This window comes from Mobula hypostoma, chromosome 9, assembly GCF_963921235.1.
Source record: "Mobula hypostoma chromosome 9, sMobHyp1.1, whole genome shotgun sequence".
In the NCBI taxonomy this organism is placed as follows: Eukaryota; Metazoa; Chordata; class Chondrichthyes; order Myliobatiformes; family Myliobatidae; genus Mobula; species Mobula hypostoma.
The window spans coordinates 5,660,980-5,677,569 of NC_086105.1; positions in this window are offsets into that span (position 1 = coordinate 5,660,980).

Consider the following 16,590-nt stretch of genomic DNA (forward strand, 5'->3'; position numbering starts at 1 on the left):
AGCAGACTTGATGGGCCAAATGGCCTAATTCTACCCTTGTATCACAGTCTCAGGACACAGATCAGTGATGAACCTATGGAATTCTTTACCATAGAAGGTGGTGGACGTTAAATTTCTGATTACATTTAAGAAAGAGAGATTTCAGAAACAAAAAGCATTGGATGTTGAGAGAGCAGGAATGTGCTCGTAGGTTGCAGCATCAGGTATGATCCTATTAAATAATGAGTAGGCTGGAAGGCCAATTGACAATTTTCTCTTTTTTGTGTTTCTTTGACCAAGATTTTGATCATTCGTTCTAATGAGTGTCTCCTGAAGTGTCTTGGTATCAAACTTTGAAAACCTTGTGTCCTATTGCTATGGTAAATGTGCTATACCACAAAAAAATTTTGAAGATAAAATCTAAACTTCTGAGATTAATATTTACTATAATGTTGAAAATCATGTGCTTTATTTTAAAAAATCAGTTTTTGGCTGATGCCTTCAATTCACATCTGTCATAAAGGTAAGTAAACTAAATATCTTTTTAATAACTGGAAATGTATTGTTTTACCCACCTGTTTCAAATGTTTTGCTTCCCAGTGAAAAATGAAAATGTTAAGATTTGAACTTTTTCCATTCTTTTTCACAAAGCACCTGTTCGACTTTAGGTGTAAGGTGAATTAAAAGTCCTTGTATTTCGCATTCATTGTCAAAAGTGAATTCCCTACTGGACAATTTTACTTGGTGATCATAGTTTTGATATTTATAATTGCTCATACTGTAAATATTTGAAGCCATTTGAAATTATCCACGTCTTCTGTCACTTAGAGGTGGCATAAACAACAGATGCCATCACTGTAGCTGAACTTGAGCATTGAAAGTAAATATTAAATATAATAATTACCCCACTTTCATCCCATATTCTTTGAAGTTAGCAATGTTGTTATTTTGCTTCAAAGAAAATTAGATTTTCTTATGGGACTTGATTTAGTATAGAAAATACATTTTTTCAAATCTCCATTTGGATGATAAATTTCTATATTTGTTCTTTTACAATTATACTTACAGTCATCTCAAATGGAAATGGACTAAAAATAACTCATGCAACACACATCAAAGTTGCTGGTCAACACAGCAGGCCAGGCAGCATCTAAATAATGCCTCACCTCCCCCTCGTACCCCATCCGTTATTTATTTATATACACACATTCTTTTTCTCTCTCTCCTTTTTCTCCCTCTGTCCCTCTCACTATACCCCTTGCCCATCCTCTGGGTTCCCCCCCTCCCCCTTTTCTTTCTCCCTGGGCCTCCTGTCCCATGATCCTCTCATATCCCTTTTGCCAATCAACTGTCCAGCTCTTGGCTCCATCCCTCCCCTTCCTGTCTTCTCCTATCACTTTGTATCACCCCCTCCCCCTCCCACTTTCAAATCTCTTACTCACTCTTCTTTCAGTTAGTCCTGAGGAAGGGTCTCGGCCCGAAACGTCAACTGTACCTCTTCCTAGAGATGCTGCCTGGCCTGCAGCGTTCACCAGCAACTTTGATGTGTGTTGCTTGAATTTCTAGCATCTGCAGAATTCCTCGTGTTTGCATTTTTAAAAATAACCTTTTGAATTTGCAAATATATAAATAATTCAATGTAAATGAAGTTAACAGAAAATTGAATTTGACATGCTCTGATTAAGTGATGAAATACATAAAATCTGCAGGAACAAATTCAAATTGGCAAAGCTGAAAGATAGAAGAATATTTAACTATTTTATATTGCCTGATCGAAGGCAGGCGGTTAAAGTTAGTAAACATTTGCTTTTTTTAAGTTACAAAACTATAGTGTAAAAGTGCAGAGCTTAGAAACTTACTATATCCAGCAGTGTTCCTGATAATTGTATTAATTTTTTGTGTTCATGGGTTGAACTAATTGATTCAGATGATCTATGATCTATTGGAGTGTGATCAATCCATTCTATTGAAATATTAGCAACACACACCAAAGTTGCTTGCGAACGCAGCAGACCAGGCAGCACCTCCAGGAAGAGGCACAGCTGACGCCCCAAGCCGAGACCCTTCGTCAGTGTCGGCTGTGCCTCTTCCTGGAGGTGCTGCCTGGCCTGCTGCGTTCGCCAGCAACTTTAGTGTGTGTTGCTTGGGTTTCCAGCAATATATCGGTTAATATGAATCCAACTAAGTTACAAGGCTGGTCAGAGAACTTGAGTGTCTTCTGCTACACAAGGTGGTTAATCTAATACGCTATCCAAAAGCAGGGGATAAGCATTTACTTTTCAACAAAGAGTGAGCACTTAAATGTTCCTTAATATATTTTTTATGTTTGCATTTACAGTGATTTTTTTCAAATAATTGGTGATTTCATATGTTTCATATGTTTTTGTATGTTTCCATCTATTGAAATGAAAGAAGTTGTCCAACATTACATAATACATCCAGTAAATGGGAGTGATTGAATTGATTTTATTATCTAATCAAGCTAGTTCTCTGGGCATTATGCCAGGAAATCAGGCTGGATATATGAGAAGTAGAGTGTTTATCAGCTTGGGGTGGCAAGCTCCATGAAGAATCCTTTCACTACTTTCAATATATACAAGCAGCCTATAAATTTCATACAAGTATTGTTGATCTCATATTTTTCAACATTATATTCCATCTGCTAAGTTCTTGACCATTTGTGGAACATTTCTATATCCTCCTGTTCTTCTGGATTATCCCTTCCATAATGCCAAACAGCTTTATTATGAAAAAAAAAGGATATATTACATATGAACGTCTCATCCAAACATTTAGAGCACAAGTTCCAGCACTACCTAAGCCTTTAAACTAAGTATGACCTGTTTATTCCTACTTGTTTTTTTGGCCGGGAACCAGTCTTCGATATAAACTACTATATGTATTCCTCTGTGCCATATGCTGTAAATTTACTTCATAAGCCTATCTGTGGCACCTTGGTGAAGGCCTTCTCAAGGGCTAAATACATCACATTAACTGGTGCGTCTTTTTCTGTTGTGCTGGTTAAATCCTCAAAAAAAAACATTTGTCAAACATGTCGTAAGTCCATGTACACTGCCTGATCTTTTTATTTTCTTCTAAGTGCCCAGTTACCTCTTCCTTGATAACAAATTATAAGGCTTTCCCTACTACTGCTTACAGGCTAACTCTGGATCTATACTCATTTGTTTTTGTGTTTTTCTGTTTCTCTACTTAATTGGTGGAGTACAAACTGTTAGCATTCGATCAGTCTGGAATATATGGCATTCTGGAACATGAAAACCAGTGAATTTGCCATTTCCATTGCAGGTCTTTAAAACCGTAGGATGTGAGTCATCAGGTCCCAGGTATTAATACCTCAGTCCCACCAATTTCTCTTGATACAGACTTAGCTATTTTTATATTAATACTTCATTCTTTGAGCTCCTCTTATCATGGTAGACCCATGGCTCTGCAATACCCCAGGAGATTCTGTGTCACCTTCCATAGAGATAATTGTTTAATACAGTATCTTTTTCTTTCATTGTCTTGTATAATGTATGTATAATTTATTCTGTGTGTTGTCTGAATTTACGAGCCTACGATGCTGCTGCAAGCAAGTTTTTCATTGTACCTCACTGTGCTTGCGATTATGACAATAAACTCAATTTGTCATAGTGTGAAATAGCTGCACTGACTTCAGCTGCTCTATTTTTTTCACAACCTGCTCTTTCATATTCTTTATCAATGCATTAGTCCACCTCTGCTAAATTCTGAAATTTTCATGGTCCTATTTATTTTTGGAATCATTATAGGCATTTCCTTTGATTTAATACCAGATTAAACTTGAATCACATGACTTTTTTTGCCTCAAAGAAAGGTATTGCATAAACCATTATTAAATGTTAGTTATCACTTTTTCACTGTTATAATATTTAATAGTTTTCAAATCTACCATCACAAACTCGTGCCTCTGTTTGTTGCTTTATTCAAACTTGGGACCCTTCTTTAAGATTCAATCAAATCACTTTCTACTTTTTATATAAAACTCTTAAAACTGTTCCATAAAGACCCCTTAATTACTTGGTCATCAATTAACCATTTCACACGACACAATCCTAGATCTAAAATAGCCTGTTCCTTAAACAGATCCTCAATTTATCACGATACAGTATTTTAACCCAGAGACAATGAAGGAAAGAAAGTATATTTCCAGGTCAGGACGGGGTGTGTATTACTGCTTGCTACGCTACTGGTGTTTAGGGCAGCAATGAAGGTCCTCCATCTCTGATGGTGTCCAGGGCTTCAATCATCATCTCAGTAGCTTTCTTTCAGATTTCGCTACTGTCAGTCATGCATGTCCTGTCTGGAGACTCAGGAATGCTATCACACTAAGATGTAGAAGGATTCTTCATTGCTGTTTCCATAACAATTTTCTTTAGACCATTCAGAGTTGTTAGTCCCTGAGCTGAATCCCTGAACGTGGAGGACAAGTGGACCATTCTTAATCTGGCCTATACCCTTTAACCTGTTTGGCATGGGTGACCCTATCAAGAACCAACACATAAAGCCCTGACTTCAGCCAGCATAGCTCTCCGGGTCATTAAGGCACACAGGCCTCCAAACCACGTCAAGATTGTGGCCCTCTTGGAAGCTGGATGGATGTAGCTGTGAGAAATTTGGGTAGTAGTGGTTTTCACATCCATCTCCTGCCCAGATCTTACATGGTGATCCATATCATGGAACTTTGGAGCGTTGTTGAAGCAGCATTCATAAGTTATTCTAACACAAGCAACACACATCAAAGTTGCTGGTGAACGCAGCAGGCCAGGTAGCATCTCTAGGAAGAGGTACAGTCGACCTTTCGGGCCGAGACCCTTCGTCAGGACTAACTGAAGGAAGAGCTAGTAAGAGATTTGAGAGGGGGAGGGGGAGATTCAAAATGATAGGAGAAGACAGGAGGGGGAGGGATGGAGCCAAGAACTGGACAGGTGATTGGCAAAAGGGATATGAGAGGATCATGGGACAGGAGGCCCAGGGAGAAGGAAAAGAGGGAGGGGGGGAAACCCAGAGGATGGGCAAGAGGTATAGTCAGAAGGACAGAGGGAGAGAGAGAGAAAGAATGTGTGTGTGTAAATAAATAACAGATGAGGGAGGGGGGGCATTAGCGGAAGTTAGAGAAGACAATGTTCATGCCATCAGGTTGGAGGCTACCCAGACGGAATATAAGGTGTTGTTCCTCCAACCTGAGTGTGGCTTCATCTTTACAGTAGAGGAGGCCGTGGATAGACACATCAGAATGGGAATGGGATATGGAATTAAAATGTGTGGCCACTGGGAGATACTGCTTCCTCTGGCGGACAGAGCATAGGTGTTCAGCAAAACGATCTCCCAGTCTGCGTCTGGTCTCGCCAATATATAGGAGGCCACATCGGGAGCACCGGACGCAGTATATCACCCCAGCCGACTCACAGGTGAAGTGCCGACTCACCTGGAAGGACTGTTTGGGGCCCTGAATGGTGGTAAGGGAGGAAGTGTAAGGGCATGTGTAGCACCTGTTCTGCTTACAAGGATAAGTGCCAGGAGGGAGATCAGTGGGGAGGGATGGGGGGGACGAATGGACAAGGTAGTCACGTAGGGAGCGATCCCTGCGGAAAGCAGAGAGAGTGGGGAGGGAAAGATGTGCTTAGTGGTGGGATCCCGTTGGAGGTGGCGGAAGTTACGGAGAATAATATGTTGTACCTGGAGGCTGGTGGGGTGGCAGGAGGATGGAGTGAGAGCAGATGTGCGTGAAATGGGGGAGATGCGTTTGAGAGCAGAGTTACTCTAACACACTTCGCAGCTGGTGTACACAAGCAATGATGCCCTTCTGGTGGACAAATTAAAGTTTCTTGGTGCTGAGCTTTGAATGTTTGAAAGGAATTGGGAGTCAGAGGACAAAACACTAACTACAACATGGAGTTTTATGCCATACTGTTTTAGTATACTAATCCACACAGTATGCTAACTCGAGAAAATTTCCAATTGTACTCCTATTGGATGTCAGAAAGGTGAGTGAATATAATAGCATTGTCTAATATTTGGGGCCAAACATAAAGATCTTTCTGGTTTTTGCCCTGATATTGTTGCGAAAAGCCATGTATGACTTGACTGTAACTGAATACTGTGCACTTTTATACCTAGTGATAGAAGGAAAATTCTTGAGACAACTAAAAATGCTCAGGCTTAATATGTGTCCTGAGGCTGAAATGATTGCCCTGCTAGTTAATAATGTGGTTAAGTAGGTGTATGATGTGTTAATATTCATTAGTTGGGGGATTGAGTTCAAGAGCCATGGGGTAATAATGCAGCCCTATAAAACTGTGGTTAGACCACACTTGGAGTGTTGTAAACAACAGGAATTCTGCAGATGCTGGAAATTCAAGCAACATACATCAAAGTTGCTGGTGAACGCAGCAGGCCAAGCAGCATCTATATATCAGGATGGAGGGTCTCGGCCTGAAACGTCGAATGCGCCTCTTCCTATAAATGCTGCTTGGCTTGGAGTATTGTGTTCAGTTCTGGTTGCTTCATTATAGGAAGAATGTGGAAGCTTTGGAGATCTATCAAGATTCCACCTGGATTAGACAACATGCCTTATGAGGAAATGTTGAGCAACGTAGGTCTTATTTTTGAAGTGAAGGACGATGAGAGCCAACTTGATAGAGTTATAAGATTATAAGAGGCACCTTTTTCACAGGATGGAAATAGCTAATACCAGAGGACATCTTTTTAAGGTGAGTGGAGGAAATTATAAGACCACGTCAGATGTAAGTTTTTTACAGAGATTGCTGAATGCCTGGGATGCACTTGCAGAGGTGGTGGTAGGGGCTGATACATTATGGACATTTAAGAGACTCTTAGATGGGTACATGGATGAAAGAAAGGCTTATGAGTTGTATAAAAGGGGCTAGATTAGTCATGGAGTAGATTAAAAGATCGGCACAACATCGTGATCTAAAGGCCCCACACTATTTTATGTTCTATGATTAGCAGCATCCTATTATCACAACTATATTCCTTTGTGCTAGATAGGCTTTCATTGATGACTTTGAAGTATATAAATAGGACTAGATTGCTCAATTTTTTTCACACCTCCAACTGCATGTGCCAAAAGTGAAGCATTTTATGAATTCTTCTCAATATCAGGCATAAACACAGAGAAAGTTTACTTTTGCCCTGTTCATTTATCCATAGATGGGCTTTCTTTAGAATATCTCAACATTACATATTGTCATAATCGTTATAAGACACAGAAGCAGAATTAGACCATTCAGCCCATCGAGTCTGCTCCAACATTTTATCTTGGCTGATCCATTTCCTTCTCAGTGCCATGCTCCTGCCTTCTCCCCGTAACTTTTCACACCCTGACTAATCAAGAACCTATCAACCTCAGCCTTAAATGCATCAAATGACCTGGCCTCTGTAGCAACCCGTGACGATGATTTTCACAGATTCACCACCTTCTGGCTAAAGAAATTCCTCATTATCTCTACTGTAAATGACCATCCCTCTATTCTGAGGCTGTGCCTTCTGGTTCTAGACTCCCCCACTATAGGAAACATTCTTCACATCCACTCTATCTAGGACTTTCAACAATTGATGGGTTTCAATGAGATTCTCCTGCCCATCCATTCTTCCAAATTCTAGCAAGTACAACCCCAGATGCATCAAACACTCCTCATATAATAAGCCTTTCATTCCTAGACTGATTTTTGTAAATCCCCTTTGAACCCTCTCCAATGTCAGCACATCCTTTCTTAGTTAAGGGGCCCAAAACCGCTCACAGTACTACAAGTAGGCCTCACCATGTGCCTCAACATTACATCCTTGCTTTTATATTCTAATCCTCTTGAAATGAATGCTAAAATTACATTTGCCTTCCTCACCACTGACTCAACCTGCAAATTAACCTTTAGGGAATCCTGCACATAAACTCCCAAGTCCCTTTGCACATTGAATTTTTGAATTTTCTCCCCATTTAGAAGGTAGTCTACATTTTTATTCCTTCCACCAAACTGCATGACCACACACTTCCTGACACTGTATTCTATCTGCCACTTCTTTGCCCATTCTCCAAATCTGTCTTAACTCCTTCTACAGATTGACTGTTTCCTCAACACTACTTGCCCTTCCACCTATTTCTGTATCGTCCACAATCTTGTGTAAAAAAAATCTTTAGTTCTGTTATCCAAATCATTAACATGCAACGTAAAAAGAAACCGTCCTAATACCAGCCCCTGCGGAACACCAGCATCAACCAGAAAAGGATTGCTTTATTCCCACTATTTGTCCCCTGCCAATCAGCCAAGGCTCTATCCATGCCAGTATCTTTTCTGTAATGTCATGCCCTCAAAGCTTGTTAAGCAGCCTTGTGTGGCACCTTGTCAAAGGCCTTCTGAAAATCCAAGTACACAATATCTACTGGTTCTCCTTTGTCCATCCTGCTTGTTATTTCCTCACAGAATTCCAACAGGTTTGTCGGGAAAGATTTTCCCTTAAGGAAACTATGCTAACTTTGGCCTATTTTATCATGCACCTCCAAGGACCCCAAAACCTCATCTTTAACAATCAACTCCAACATCTTCCCTACCACTAACATCAGGATAACTGGCATGTAGTTTCCTTTCTTCTGCCTTCCTCCCTTCTCGGAGAGTGGAGTGATATTTGCAATTTTCCAGTCCTCCAGAATCCAGTGATTCTCTATAGATCACTACTAATGCCTTAACAGTCTCTTCAGCTACCTCTTTCAGAACCCCGGGGTGTAGTCATGCAGGATGCAGGTGGATACTTTCCTGGTGTCATGGATTCTTGACTACCTGACTGACAGACCACAGTACGTGTGCTTGCAACACTGTGTGTCCAACAGAGTGATCAGCAGCACTGGGGCTCCACAGGGGACTGTCTTATCTCCCTTTCTCTTCACAGTTTACACCTCAGACTTCAACTACTGCACAGAGCCTTGTCATCTTCAGAGGTTTTCTGATGACTCTGCCATAGTTGGATGCATCAGCAAGGAAGATGAGGCTGAGTACAGGGCTACGGTAGGAAACTTTGTCACATGGTGTGAGCAGAATTATCTGCAACTTAATGTGAAAAAGACTAAGGAGCTGGTGGTAGACCTGAGGAGAGCTAAGGTACTGGTGACCCCTGTTTCCATCCAGGGGGTCAGTGTGGGCATGGTGGAGGATTACAAATACCTGAGGATATGAATTGACAATAAACTGGACTGGTCAAAGAACACTGAGGCTGTCTACAAGAAGGGTCAGAGCCGTCTCTATTTCCTGAGGAGACTGAGGTCCTTTAACATCTGCCGGACGATGCTGAGGATGTTCTACGAGTCTGTGGTGGCCAGTGCGATCATGTTTGCTGTTGTGTGCTGGGGCAGCAGGCTGCGGGTAGCAGACACCAACAAAATCAACAAACTCATTCGTAAGGCCAGTGATGTTGTGGGGATGCAACTGGACTCTGACGGTGGTGTCTGAAAAGAGGATGCTGCCCAAGTTGCATGCCATCTCGGACAATGTCTCCCATCCACTACATAATGTACTGGGTGGGCACAGGACTACATTCAGCCAGAGACTCATTCCACCGAGATGCAACACAGAGCGTCATAGGAAGTCATTCCTACCTGTGGCCATCAAACTTCACAACTCCTCCCTTGGAGGGTCAGACACCCTGAGCCAATAGGCTGGTCCTGGACTTATTTCCTGGCATAATTTACATATTGCTATTTAACTATTTATGGTTTTATTACTATTTAATTGTTTATGGTGCAACTGTAATGAAAACCAATTTCCCCCAGGATCAATAAAGTATAAAGTATGACTAGTCAAACAGGTGAGGTGATTTATCTATCTTCAGACCTTTCAGCTTCCCAAGCACCTTCTCACCAGTATCAGCAACTGCATTCATTTCCGCCCTCTGACATTCTTGAACTTCTGGCATACTTCTATTGTTTTCCACAGTAAAAACTGCTGCAAAATACTTATTCAGTTTGTCCACCATTTCCTTGTCCCTTATTATTACCTCTCCAGCAACTGTTTTCAGTGGTCCAATATCTACCCTTGCCTCTGTTACAATTTATATACCGTTTGTATCCAGAGAAACTTACAGTATCCTCTTTAACATAATTGGCTAGCTTACCTTCGTATTCCATCTTTTCCTTAATGACTTTTTTAGTTGCCTTCTATTAATTTTTCAAATCTTCTCAATCCTCTACCTTCCCAATAACTTTTCTTCTATTATATGCCTTCTCTTTGGTTTCTATTTTTGGCTTTGACTTTCCTTGTCAACCACAGTTACATCATCCTGCCTTAAGAATACTACGACTTTGGAATGTATCTATCCTGCACCTTCTGAATTGCTCTCAGAAACTCCAACCATTGTTGCTGTGCCATCATCCCTGCTCGTCAGCTTTGGCCAGCTCCTCTCGCCTCTTTATTGTAATACTTCAAACTTCAGCTTCTCCCTGCCAAATTACAGGACAAATTCTATGATATTATAATCACTGTTTCCTAAGGGTTCCTTTACCTTAAGCTCCTTAATCAAATTCAATTTATTGCACAACACCTCAATCTGGAATAGTTAATCCCATAGTGGGCTGAACCATAGGCTGCTGTAAATAGCCATCTCAGAGGCATTCTACAACTTTTCTCTCTTGGGATCCAAAATAAGTATCAACTTGATTTTCCCAATCTACCTGCATATTTGAAATCCCCCATGACAACATTGCCTTCTGAGATGCATTTTCTTACTTTCGTTTTAATTTGTAGCCTACATCCTGACTACTGTTAGGAGGCAAGTATGTAACTCCCATTGGGGTCATTTTACCCTTGCGGTTCCTTAACTCTACCCACAATGGTTCTACATCTTCCGATCCTATGTCACCACTTTCTGATAATTTGATTTCATTTTTTTTACCCAACAGAGCCACACCACTCCCTCTGCCTACCTTTTGATACAATGTGTATCCTTGAATGTTAGGCTCCCAACTATAATCTTTCAGCCATGACGCAGTGATGCCCATAATGTTATACTTGCCAATCTCTAACTACACTACAATATACCTTATTCCGTATATTGTATGCATTCAAATATAACACCTTCTGTCCTGTGTTCATTACCATTTTCGATGTTGTCCTCCTCTTACACTGCATCTTATTCCACTGACTGCAATTATGCGCAATCCTCAATCCGATCACTCAGTTTTCCATCCCCCTACCCAACAGCTTTAGCAAACCTGCTGCGAGGATGTCAATGCCTTTAGGTTCAGGAGTAACCCGTCCTTTTTGTACAGGCCATACCTTCCACAGAAGAGATCCCAATGATCCAGAAATCTGAAACCCGCCCCCTATATTATCATACCTCAAATAATGTAGCATGGATTTTAACAAGATACAATTAGATATAAAATATTGAGTTGTCAGCCCTTCAATTACGGTAGATCAGTTAATTCCAAGTAGATAGTAGTAGATGGATCAGACCCAAGGCTTTTTATAGACGTGTGAAATGGGTTCAAGGTGTGATTGTACAATTTCTGCAATAAACTTTCCCCAGCAGTTTGATCGGGGCACGACTGCGCAAGCGCGTGGACGTCATCGAGTTAGACCTGCGGGAAGGGTTTAAAAGAAGACAACTTCATAGAAAACCTACAGCGCAATACAGGCCCTTCGGCGCACAAAGCTGTGCCGAACATGTCCTTACCTTAGAACTACCTAGTCTTACCCATAGCCCTCTATTTTTCTAAGTTCCATGCACCTATCCATGAGTCTCTTAAAAGACCCTATCGTTTCCGCCTGCACCACTGTTGCCGGCAGCCCAGTCCATGCCCTCACCACTCATTACCTATTTTAAAAAACCTACCCTTGACATCTCCTCTGTACCTACTTCCAAGCACCTTAAAACTATGCCCTCGTGCTAGCCATTTCAGCCCTGGGGAAAAGCCTCTGACTATTCACACGATCAATGCCTCTCATTATCTTGTACACCTCTGTCAGGTCACCTCTCATCCTCCGTCGCTCCAAGGAGAAAAGGCGGAGTTCACTCAACCTTTTCTCATGAGGCATGCTCCCCAATCCAGGCAACATCCTTGTAAATCTCCTCTGCACCCTTTCTATAGTTTCCACATCCTTCCTGTAGTGAGGTGACAAGAATTGAGCACAGTACTCCAAGTGGGGTCTGACGATGGTCCAATGTAGCTGCAACATTACCTCAAAGTTGCTGGTGAACGCAGCAGGCCAGGCAGCATCTCTAGGAAGAGCGAGTAAGAAATTTGAAAACGCACTTGCCTGGCCTGCTGCGTTCACCAGCAACTTTGATGTGTGTTGCTTGAATTTCCAGCATCTGCAGAATTCCTTGTGCAATATTACCTCTGGCTTTTAAACTCAATCCCACGATTGATGAAGGCCAATGCACTGTATGCCTTCTTAACCACTTAGTTAACCTGCATAGCAGCTTTGAGTGCCCTATGGACTCGGACCCCAACATCCCTCTGATCCTCCACACTGCCAAGAGTCTTACCATGAATGCTATATTCTGCCCATCATATTTGACCTACCAAAATGAACCACCTCACACTTATCTGGGTTGAACTCCATCTGCCACTTCTCAGCCCAGTTTTGCATCCTATCAATGTCCGTTGTAACCTCTGACAGCCCTCCACACTATCCACCACACCCCCAACCTTTGTGTCATCTGCAAATTTACTAACCCATCCTTCCATTTCCTCATCTATGTCATTTATAAAAATCACAAAGAGAAGGGGTCCCAGAACAGATCCCTGAAGTACTCAACTGGTCACCGGACTCCATGCAGAATATGACCCATCTACAACCACTCTTTGCCTTCTGTTGGCAAGCCAGTTCTGGATCCACAAAGTAAGGTCCCCTTGGATCCCATGCCTCCTTACTTTCTCAATAAGCCTCGCATGGGGTATCTGCGGCTCTACCTTCATCAATGTTTTTTGTCACATACTCAAAAAAATTCAATCAGGCTCATAAGGCATGACCTGCCTTTGACAAAGCCATGCTGACTCTTCCTAATCATATTATGCCTCTCCAAATGTTCTTAAATCCTGCCTCTCACGATCTTCTCCATCAACTTACCAACCACTGAAGTAAGACTCACTGGTCTGTAATTTCCTGAGCTATCTCTACTCCCTTTCTTGAATAAGGGAGCAACATCCGCAACCCTCCAATCCTCTGGAACCTCTCCTGTCTTCATTGATGATGCAAAGATCATCGCTAGAGGCTCAGCAATCTCCTCCCTCGCTTCCCACAGTAGCCTGGGGTACATCCCCCCTGGTCCCTGTGACCTATCCAACTCAATGCTTTCCAAAAGTTCCAGCACATCCTTTTCCTTAATATCTACATTCTCAAGCTTTTCAGTTCACTGCAAGTCATCCCTACAATCGTCAAGGTCCTTTTCCATAGTGAATACTGAAGTAAAGTATTCATTAAGTATCTCTTCCATCTCCTCTGGTTTCATACACACTTTTCCACTGTCACATTTGATTGGTCCTATTCTCTCACGCCTTATCCTCTTGTTCTTCAAATACTTGTGGAATGCCTTGGGGTTTTCCTTAATCTTGTCCACCAAGGCCTTCTCATGGCCCCTTAGAGCGGGCGCCAGAGTAGGTAGGCTTTAGTTCAATGGGTCGAGGCTTGTGAGGAATAGGAAGTATGTCTGTGAGGCTGGTATTCTGCACTGGGTGTCAGATGTGGGATGTCCAGGAGACTCTCAGCCTCCTGGAGAGCCACATCTGCGCCAGGTGCGTTGAGCTGCAGCACATTAGCGACCATGTTAGGGAACTGCAGCTGCAGCTAGATGACTTTCATCTGGTCGGGGAAAGTGAGGAGGAGATAGAAAGGAGCTATAGGCAAGAAGTCACACTGGGGCCTCGGGAGACAGATAAGTGGGTAACAGGAGAGGTAAGGGCAAGTGTCAGATACTAGAGAGTACTCCAGTTGCTGTCCCCCCTTAACAGTAAGTACTCCTGTTTGAGTACTGTTGGAGGGGCAGCCTATCCGGGGGAAGCAACAGTGTCTGTGCCTCTGGCACAGAGTCTGGCCCTGTAGGGAAAGGAAGAGGATGGCAGCAGTGATTGGGGACTCTATAGTTAGGGGGACAGACAGGCGATTCTGTGGACACAGAAAAGAAACACGGATGGTAGTTTGCCTCCAAGGTGCCAGGGTCCGGGATGTTTCTGATCACATCCACGATATTCTGAAGTGGGAAGGTGAACAGCTAGAGTTCGTGGTGCATATTGCTACCAACGACATAGGTAGGAAAAGGGAAGAGGTCCTGAAAACAGACTACAGAGAGTTAGGAAGGAAGTTGAGAAGTGGGACCTCAAAGTTAGCAATCTCAGGATTACTGCTTGTGTCACGGGACAGTGAGTATAGGAATAGAGTGAGGTGAAGGATAAATGTGTGACTGAGGGAATGAAGCAGGGGGCAGGGATTCAGATTTCTGGATCATTGGGACCTCTTTTGGGGCAGGTGTGACCTGTACAAAAAGGTCAGGTTGCACTTGAATCAAAGAGAGACCAATATCCTAGCAGGGAGGTATGCTAAGGCTATTGGGAAGAGTTTAAACTAGAATTGCTGGGGGTTGGGAACCGAACTGAAGAGATGGAGGAAGGGGCAGTTGGCCCACAAATGGAGGAAGCTTGTAGACAGTATGAGAGGGAGAATCAGCAGGTGGTAGAGAAGGGATGTGCTCAGACTGATGGTTTGAGATGTGTCTATTTTAATGCAAGGAATATTATGAACAAAGCGGATGAGCTTAAAGCGTGGATCAATACTTGGAGCTATGATGTTGTGGCCATTACAGAGACTTGGATCGCTCAAGGGCAGAAATGGTTACTTAGAGTGCCAGGCTTTAAATGTTATGGAAAGGACAGGGAGGGAGACAAAAGAGGTTGGGGCGTGGCACTGCTGATCAGAGATAGTGTCACAGCTGCAGAAAAGGAGGAAGTCATGGAGGGATTGTCTACTGAGTCTCTGTGGGTGGAAGTTAGGAACAGGAAGGGGTCAATAACTCTTCTGGGTGTTTTATGTAGACCTCCTAATAGTAACAGGGACATCGAGGAACAGATAGACAGACAGATTCTGGAAAGGAGTAATAATAACAGCTGTAGTGGTGGGAGATTTTAATTTCCCCAATATTGATTGGCATCCCTAGAGCAAGGGGTTTAGATGGGTGGAGTTTATTAGGTGGGTTCAGGAAGGTTTCCTGACACAATGTGCAGATAAGCGTACAAGAGGAGAGGTTGTACTTGATCTGGTATTGGGAAATGAACCTGATCAGGTGTCAGGTCTCTCAGTGGGAGAGCATTTTGGAGATAGTGATCATAATTCAATCTTCTTTACCATAGCGTTGGAGAGGGATAGGAACAGACAAGTTAGGAAAGTGTTTAATTGGAGTAAGGGGAAATATAAAGCTATCAGGCAGGAACTTGGAAGTATAAATTGGGAACAGATGTTCTCAGGGAAATGTACGGCAGAAATGTCGCAAATGTTCAGGGGATATGTTCTAAATAGGTATGTTCCAATAAGACGGAAAGGTTCGTAGGGTATAGGAACCATGGTGTACTTGCTTCAGTATTAATTATGGAAAAGGATCTTGGCAATTGTAGGGATGACTTGCAGTGGACTGGAAAGCTTGAGTATGTAGACATTAAGAAAGAGGATGTGCTGGAGCTTTTGGAAAGCTGGATAAGTCACCGGGACCGGCCAAGATGTACCCCAGGCTACTGTGTGAGACGATGGAGCAGATTGCTGAGCCTCTGGCAATGATGTTTGCATCATCAGTGGGGATGGGAGAAGTTCTGGAGGGTTGCAGATGTTTTTCCCTTATTCAAGAAAAGGAGTAGACATAGCCCAGGGAATTGTAGACGGTTGAGTCTTACTTCAGTGGTTGGTAAGATGATGGAGAAAATCGTGAGAGGCAGGCTTTATGAACATTTGGAGAGGCATAATATGATTAAGAATAGTCAGCATGGCTTTGTCAAAGGCAGGTTGTACATTACGAGCCTGATTGAATTTTTTGAGGATGTGACTAAACACATTGATGAAGATAGAGCGGTAGATGTAGTGTATATAGATTTCAGCAAGACATTTGACAAGGTACCCCATGCAAGGCTTAGAGAGAAACTAAGGAGGCATGGGATCCAAGGGATCCTTGCTTTGTGGATCCAAAATTGGCTTGCCAAGAGAAGGCAAAGAGGGGTTGTAGACAGGTCATATTCTGCATGGAGGTCAGTGTCCAGTGGTGTGCCTCAAGGATCTGTTCTGGGACCCCTTCTCTTCGTGATTTTTATAAATGACCTGGATGAGGAAGGGAGGGATGGGTTAGTAAATTTGCTGATGACACAAGGGTTCAGGGTGTTGTGGATAGTGTGGAGGGCTGCCAGAGGTTACAGTGAGTAGAATTCCAATCTGCGCGAAGAACTGGCAGATGGAGTTCAACTCAGATAAGTTTGAGGTGGTTCATTTTGGTAGGTCAAGTATGATGGCAGAATGTAGTATTAATGGTAAGACTCTTGGCAGTGTGGAGGATCAGAGGGATCTTGGGGTCCAATTCCATAGGACA